Source organism: Entamoeba histolytica, genomic scaffold (assembly GCF_000208925.1).
Source record: "Entamoeba histolytica HM-1:IMSS scf_1104750517137 genomic scaffold, whole genome shotgun sequence".
NCBI classification, from domain to species: domain Eukaryota; phylum Evosea; order Mastigamoebida; family Endamoebidae; genus Entamoeba; species Entamoeba histolytica.
The window spans coordinates 22,110-29,492 of NW_001915067.1; the positions used below are offsets into that span (position 1 = coordinate 22,110).

Genomic DNA, 7,383 nt, shown 5'->3' on the forward strand with positions numbered 1-7,383 from the left:
TGTTCATCGTGTAATTGATTTGACAGTGTCTGATGCATTGATGGTTTCTCGATGCTCAGCACCATTAGTGATTGTTCATGAAGCAGAACGGTTATTAAGAGAAACTCGACCAGATATTGCACGAGCATTACGTGGAGAAACACCTACAAATACACCAGCATTGAAAGAATTTAAAGGGATAGAAGTAACATTACAACTCCTTTCTTCAAAACAAGAATTATCAGAATTGTTCTATCAATCATTATTTGATATTTTTCAACCAATGCCAATATCATTAATTGAAGCCATAACTTATAGTTGTTTAAAATGTGAAAATAGAAGATGTTTAGAAAATATTCTTGGAAAAGAATTACCTCATGACTATGGTGAATTATTTGATATTCTTTCTGAATTATTACCAAAGAAGACTCCATCCAAAAGTTATATCACTATTCAAACAATTACTGACTTTTGGAAAATACAACATTTCTTTGATAAACGATTACCTGCATTGAGAGTTTCAGCACGAAATAAAGATCATAATGGTCAACTAATGTTATACATCACTAAAAAACAACCACATAGTATTATTGCTTATTTACATCATGAGTTTCTCTTAAAGTTCATTCCAACTATTCCAAAAAATCATATTTTATTTGACACTGACTTTTCTAAAATTCTACAAGACGAATTATGGGGAAATCAAACACCTCCAGTCAATTCAAATAAACAAGCATTACAATCTCTTGTTTCATTACAATCATTATTACCAATTTCTAATTATTTGAAAGATTCATTTATTCAACGACTCTTAGAAGCAGAAGAAACAGAATTAGTTTTGTCATGTCTTCTCCACCCATTCTATTTTATCACTTTTGCATTAGACAATCCAATAACCCTTCATATAAACCATTCAACACATTATGTAGAAACACACTCATTCCATTTCATGAAAGAAGATGTTTTGAATCAAATTAAACTAAAATTTAATCAAAACCCATTGAAATACATAAGGGTTCTTGTTGCTTGTCTCCCACAATTCAAACCAAATGATCTTTACTCAATTTATCAAATGAGTCTCAATGTTCTTGGTGGACGATCTGATTCAGTTCTTGTACAATACATCCAGGCATCAGTGTCTGCAATGTTGTCAGTCTGTCCTGAATATTCAACACCTCCACCACATTCTATCATGTCAGTTATTGCTTTTGAACATTCGTTAGTTTTTATTTCACAATCATTATTATCTCCAGCAACAAGAGCAACCATTGTTCAAGAGCTTCATGAAGTTCTTCAAGGGGTTGTTGGAGAAGGAAGACTTGTTGATAAAATAGATGGAGTAAGAAAGAATTGGGTTGGAAAGATCACATTGAGGTTATTGTGGGATCTTATCTGTCTTTCTACAAACAACCCAGTGTTTGATCAAATATTGGTTGAAGATGTTTTTCAAGATGATAACAGAAATAATGAAACACAACCTCTTTCAATGATGGATAGAAGAGATTCATTACTTTCACGTTTGTTAGTTCATTTAACTGATTATTAATGTTATTGCCATATCAGTTGTGTCATTAGAATGGTTAATTAATGTCAACACAATGAGAATAAATGAAAGAAAGTATTGAACAAAGATGGATTTGGTTGTTCTATTCTTTTATTTCTTCAACACAAATCTACAACCATCAAGGGGAGTGGAAAGGGAATAAAATATCTAAAGAATTAGAAAATGGTATGATGTTCCAAGTTTCATAATTCTTAAAAGGATGAATAAATGAAAGGATATTGCGAAGATAAATTAATAAAACTGAAGGAAGATAAAACGGATAGAACGAATCAATGCAATGAAGATAACTCAGAAACAAATGTTAGAATTAATAAAATAACTGTGGCTTTAACAACAACATATTGCAGTGTATTATAAAATAAGTTAGTTAATAAAAAATATCTGGGATGGTTGGTTGTTTATTTTCAATATGTCAAAAGAGTAATGTTATGACTATGAGACAAGGGAAGATGAAAGTGAGAGTTTATCAACAAGTTAATTTTGTATGTCATGTTAATGAAGCTGAATAAATATTGAAGAAGAATTAAAATCCTAATTCAATCGTATTTCATTCAAATAGTGTTTTATTTCAATACTCTAATAATGTTAGTCTTCAAAATAACAAGTTATTGAATGTTATTACAGAATAATCAATCTTTGATGCTGTAGTTTCTATAAACACCCAAGTCTAATTACTGTTTAAATAGCTACACCCTCTTCTGATTGTAAATTAAGAATGTAATTTAGAGTAATAAATTAATGATATTTTAAATGTGAGAAAATTATTCAATAAGTATGTATAAAATAATAATGATTTAATGAGAAATTCACAAACATAAGTGTCAAATGAAGAGATAATAGAAGTGGTAAAATAATTAAAGAGAATATTTAAATCAATGATGATATTTGTTTATATCCCTTTCATTCTTTTAATTTATAAATAGTGAACAAATCAGAAACATGATACTTTGAAATAATATTTCAATGGTAATGAATTAAAACAAATACAATGTTATGTTACAAATGTTTATGTAAAAAAGACAATAATTTTATGAATAATTTCATTGAATATTCTTCTAATTGACCATTGACTTATTTTATTAAATAAATAATGACGATTCATTAAGTAATTTTCCAATATTTTATCCAAAAAGTATAAAACTTTAATCAGTACAGCATTAAAACAATGGTAATGATTTGTTTCATCATCTTATTATAAGTTATAAAAAATAAATGAAAATAAAACAAATGAATATCAGAACATTAAAATATAACTCATTCTTAATTACATTCATTTTACTATATTTTCTGTTAATGAAAATTATTTTTTTAAGAGAAATAAGAATCTTATTTGTTCAAATTCTTAATTAAAAATAAATCATGAATATGATGATATATTATTAATATCTTATTTGTGTTTTCTAGTGTGTATTTTAGTATTGCTTTATGATTTTGTTCATTAAATATTGATTTTAAATATGAGTTTTATCTCTAATTGCAAGTATAATGTCTATTTTTTTAGAAAACAACATTCATAAATTCATTCTGTCTATGTTTATTTTTCTTTATACCATACTTTCTTCTTCTTATTATTATTTATGTTATTCTTTTTCATCTATTATTATTTTCCATTTTATTTATTTTGTCGTTTGTTTATTTGAATTTTATTTATTGTTTATTATTGTTTTATCACTACCAGAAATACAAATAATAAAATAATAACTAATTAGAAAAACCACTTAACATGAGTTTTGTATAATAATTTGTATATAGTTAGCAATGTTTATGTGTTTGTTACGTGTTCAAATAAAGATAACAAAAATTAATAGTTAACACCAAATGAAATATGTTGAATTGTAAATAATATGTGAAAATATAAAGAATAATAATAAATCATTGAAAATAATACATAAAATAATTAAGCTGAAATGCAATAATTAATTAAGTAATGTGTTGAAATGAGAAGGTATTAAGAGTACGAAAATTAGCAAAGAAAAAATGCATCTAAATAATTTACAAAAAAGAAAAAAGATGCAAAAAAATTTGCATCCATAGAATATTCCATTTATTATATTTTGCTCCTAAAATAAAAATAAAAAGTATGATAAATACAGAATATATAAATATTTATGTTTATATTTTATAATCATTTGTATTCATTTTGTATGAAATATTAATGAAATAGATGATTTGATTATTCATATTTATTTTTATTATTCATATTCTTTTATTTATATGTTATTTATCTATCGTATTTTTATATTTATTTCTCTGTTTATATTATTTATCTATCATCTTCTTATTATCTATATATTATTATATTATTATATTCTTCTTATTTTATTATTTTTATGTTTATATTCTTTAGATTTTCTTATTGTTATTCTTTTATATTTAAATGTATTTTATTATTTGTTTATTCATCTTTATCATTTTTATATTCTTATCATTTTTATATTATTTTCATTTTATATTTATTCTCTTTTGATTTATATTAATATTAAATTTATCTTTTATACTTTGATTTTATTATTATATCATTGATTATCATTTCTCCTTTTATTTATCATTTATTCTTATTATTCTTTTGTTTTATAATCTATATCATATATTCATATCATTTTCATTTATATTTTATCACTTATTATATGTTTAATAACATAACACATATGATTGATTATATAATAAACATCATGTTTAAATTATACATATAAATAATAAACATAAAAAATAATACAATATTTTTTTTCAATAAAACAATATTAATTATTTTCCACCATTAAATTAGACACTTATTATTGAATATTTCTAATTTTTACATTAAAAATACACTTTTTATTTCTTCTTTTCATATTTTATTACATCTTTGTGATTTATTATTTTTATATTCTTCTTCTACTTTCTTTTTATTCTTTTATATATTTATATTCTTTTTATATTATTTTGTTTTCGTTGTTTTTCTATTTCTTTCTTCTATTATTTATCAATTTTATATTCATTTATTCATTCTTTTTATTTCTTTTTTATTAGTTCTTGAGTATTGTATATTTCTTTATTATTTCATTTATGTATTATCAAAATATATGTTTTATTGATTTTATGTTGAATAGATTATAGAATAATTCAATATTTTCAATGTTAATTATTCATTATTTATTATTAAATGTTGTGTATATTTATTATATTAAATGAATATGATGAATGAATATCAATATTATTGTTTATTTGATTTTAAAACAAATAATAAATGAATATGAAATAATAAATGAATGAATAATAATTTAATATATGAAATAATAAAAAGAAATAAAATATAAATAATAAAGAAATATGATGTATTTAATATATAATATAATTTATTATCAAATATAATAATATCAAATGATGATTTATTTTTATTTCAAAATATTTTGCATCATTAAATTTTGCACTTTTTTTATTTGTTTCAATAAAATTTGCATCCTTTATTTTTTTCATTCTTTTCTTCTTTTATCATCTCTTTTGTTTTATTACACTTTATCTTCTTTCTTTTTATATTCTCTCCTTTCTACTTTTATTCTTTCTTCATCTTCATCTACTTTTTACTTTCTTTTTATTCTTTTATATCATTCATTCTCTTCTTTTTCAATTATTTGCTTTTTTTCGTTGCCGAACAGAAACAACATATGCAATGATGAAAGATAAAAGAAAAGAGTCATAAACAAGAAGAGGAATAACATAAAACAATCAATGAATAACATAAAACAAATAACATATGATATGAATAACATACAAAGAAAATATGAGAAAGAAACACACAATAAAAGTGATAAAAAGTGAAAAAAGGAGAAGAAACAACAGAAGAGAATGCAAGTATGAATGAAAAATAATATATTTTTTGAAATAATAATGAGAATAAAGAAAAGAACAAAAAGAGAAGAAATTAAAGCGTTGTTTATCTTCTGAAGTGAAACAAATAAGAAATAGGAAAGAAGAAGATAATATTTCACGAGATAATCCAATGTATAATGAAAAGAACAACGAAAAACAAGAAATTAGAAGAAGACAACGACAATGGTAATAGTGAATTTGAATGAATAAATTAAATAAACAATTAAGAAGAAAGTGAGATAGAAGAAAGAGCGATGATATTGAAAGAATATGCAGTTTGAATGAATAAATAAAATGAGATTGAAATAGTGAAATACACGGAGAATAAAGAAAACAAAACATATAAGAAGAATAATGATATATTAAACAACACGAATAATCGAAACAACAAAACAGAAGAATAATATACAATAAAAGACAATATAACAATATCACAAATCACAACAATGAGATGAAATAATGAAATAATGAGAAAGACAAAACAACAAGAAGTGATTATTAAATATTTAAAGAATATGTTCCAACTTCACTACTCAGATGAGTTGAAATTTCATAATTATTTTAACAAAAAGATGAGAATTAAAGAATGGTAGTTACAAAATAGAAATTAATACATATTCAAAAGATGATATAAACAAGTAAAAAGAAATGAAGAAACAAATGAAATAATAAGAAAATCACGAGTTGACATACTAAAATAATATTCAATATGTAAGAATATCCTAACTATAAACAATGTAGTAATAATGGTTGTGTGAATGTAGAGTTTAAGAATGAAGAAGAATGCAGTTCAAGAAAAGAATAGACAAATCTAACAAAGAAAGAATAGAAATGAGATTATCATAGATATGAATAATGTATGAAGTTTGAATGAGATATAACATTTATGAATAAGATGAAAATAAGAAAAACAATGGAAATAGAAGAAATGACGAAAATATAACAATAACGGTTGTAATAACAATATTGAGATTATTTAATAATGAAACAAGAAGAACAATGAATGAAATTTGCATAGAAATGTCATGTGAAATAACAATGAAAAAGATAATTATCATAAATATAAAAACACTAAATAATGAATATAATGAATATATGTATGAAACAGAAGAATGATTATTTTTAGAGAGTGAATTGATGTAAACTTACGTGAACAAGAGATAAAAGTGAATTTGATTTGAAGATAATTTAATTATTAAATTATTTCTGAAAATTTAAGTCAAATAGAAAATTCATATCTTTTTATTTAAAAATCAAAGAATAGAAGGAGAAAAGAAACAATAAATAATAAATAATACAAGTAGATATGGATAAATATAAAATGTGAAGAATGTTGAAATGATATTCAAAGAATTTGGTATGTTTTAATTCTATTATTTTATTCATTTCATAACATTCATACATTAATACCATCGAATATTTAGAGTATAAAATAATAAATATTTCACGAGTGTGACAATAATTAATGATTTTATTTCAATTGAAATATAATTTCTGTTCATTTTTTATTTATTTTATTTTCACTCATCACTCACTTTCATTAATATTGTTATTTGATTCATTATTTTCTTATTGTAATAATAGTTAATAAATTGTACATCTTCTTGTTCTTTCATTTCTTCTTTCATTATTTTCATTATCTTCATTACTTCATCATCTTCTATTTCTTCTCTTTCTTGTGTATTTTATTTATTATTTCTTTTATTTCATTATCTTCCATTGATGTTTTATTATTTCTTCTTCCATTATTCTATTGATTTCTCTTTTAATTTCATTATTATTTTAAATGCACTCTTTATTACTTCTTTATATTCATTAATACCATTTACTTTAATTCTAAATTCATGTATTAATCTTTTTATTAACTCTTATTATTGTTGACATTTTATGTTTTCTTTCAAATAATTTCAAAACAAAACATTTATAAAGTGTTAAAATTTCTTCTTCTCTGTCTGTTTGTTTCAATTGTTTTTTGCTTGTCTAATTCAAAT

The 7,383-nt window shown here is 22.2% G+C and overlaps 1 annotated feature.

The window, feature by feature from the left end:
- Window positions 1-6,923: 6,923 nt before the first annotated feature.
- Window positions 6,924-7,383: a repeat region.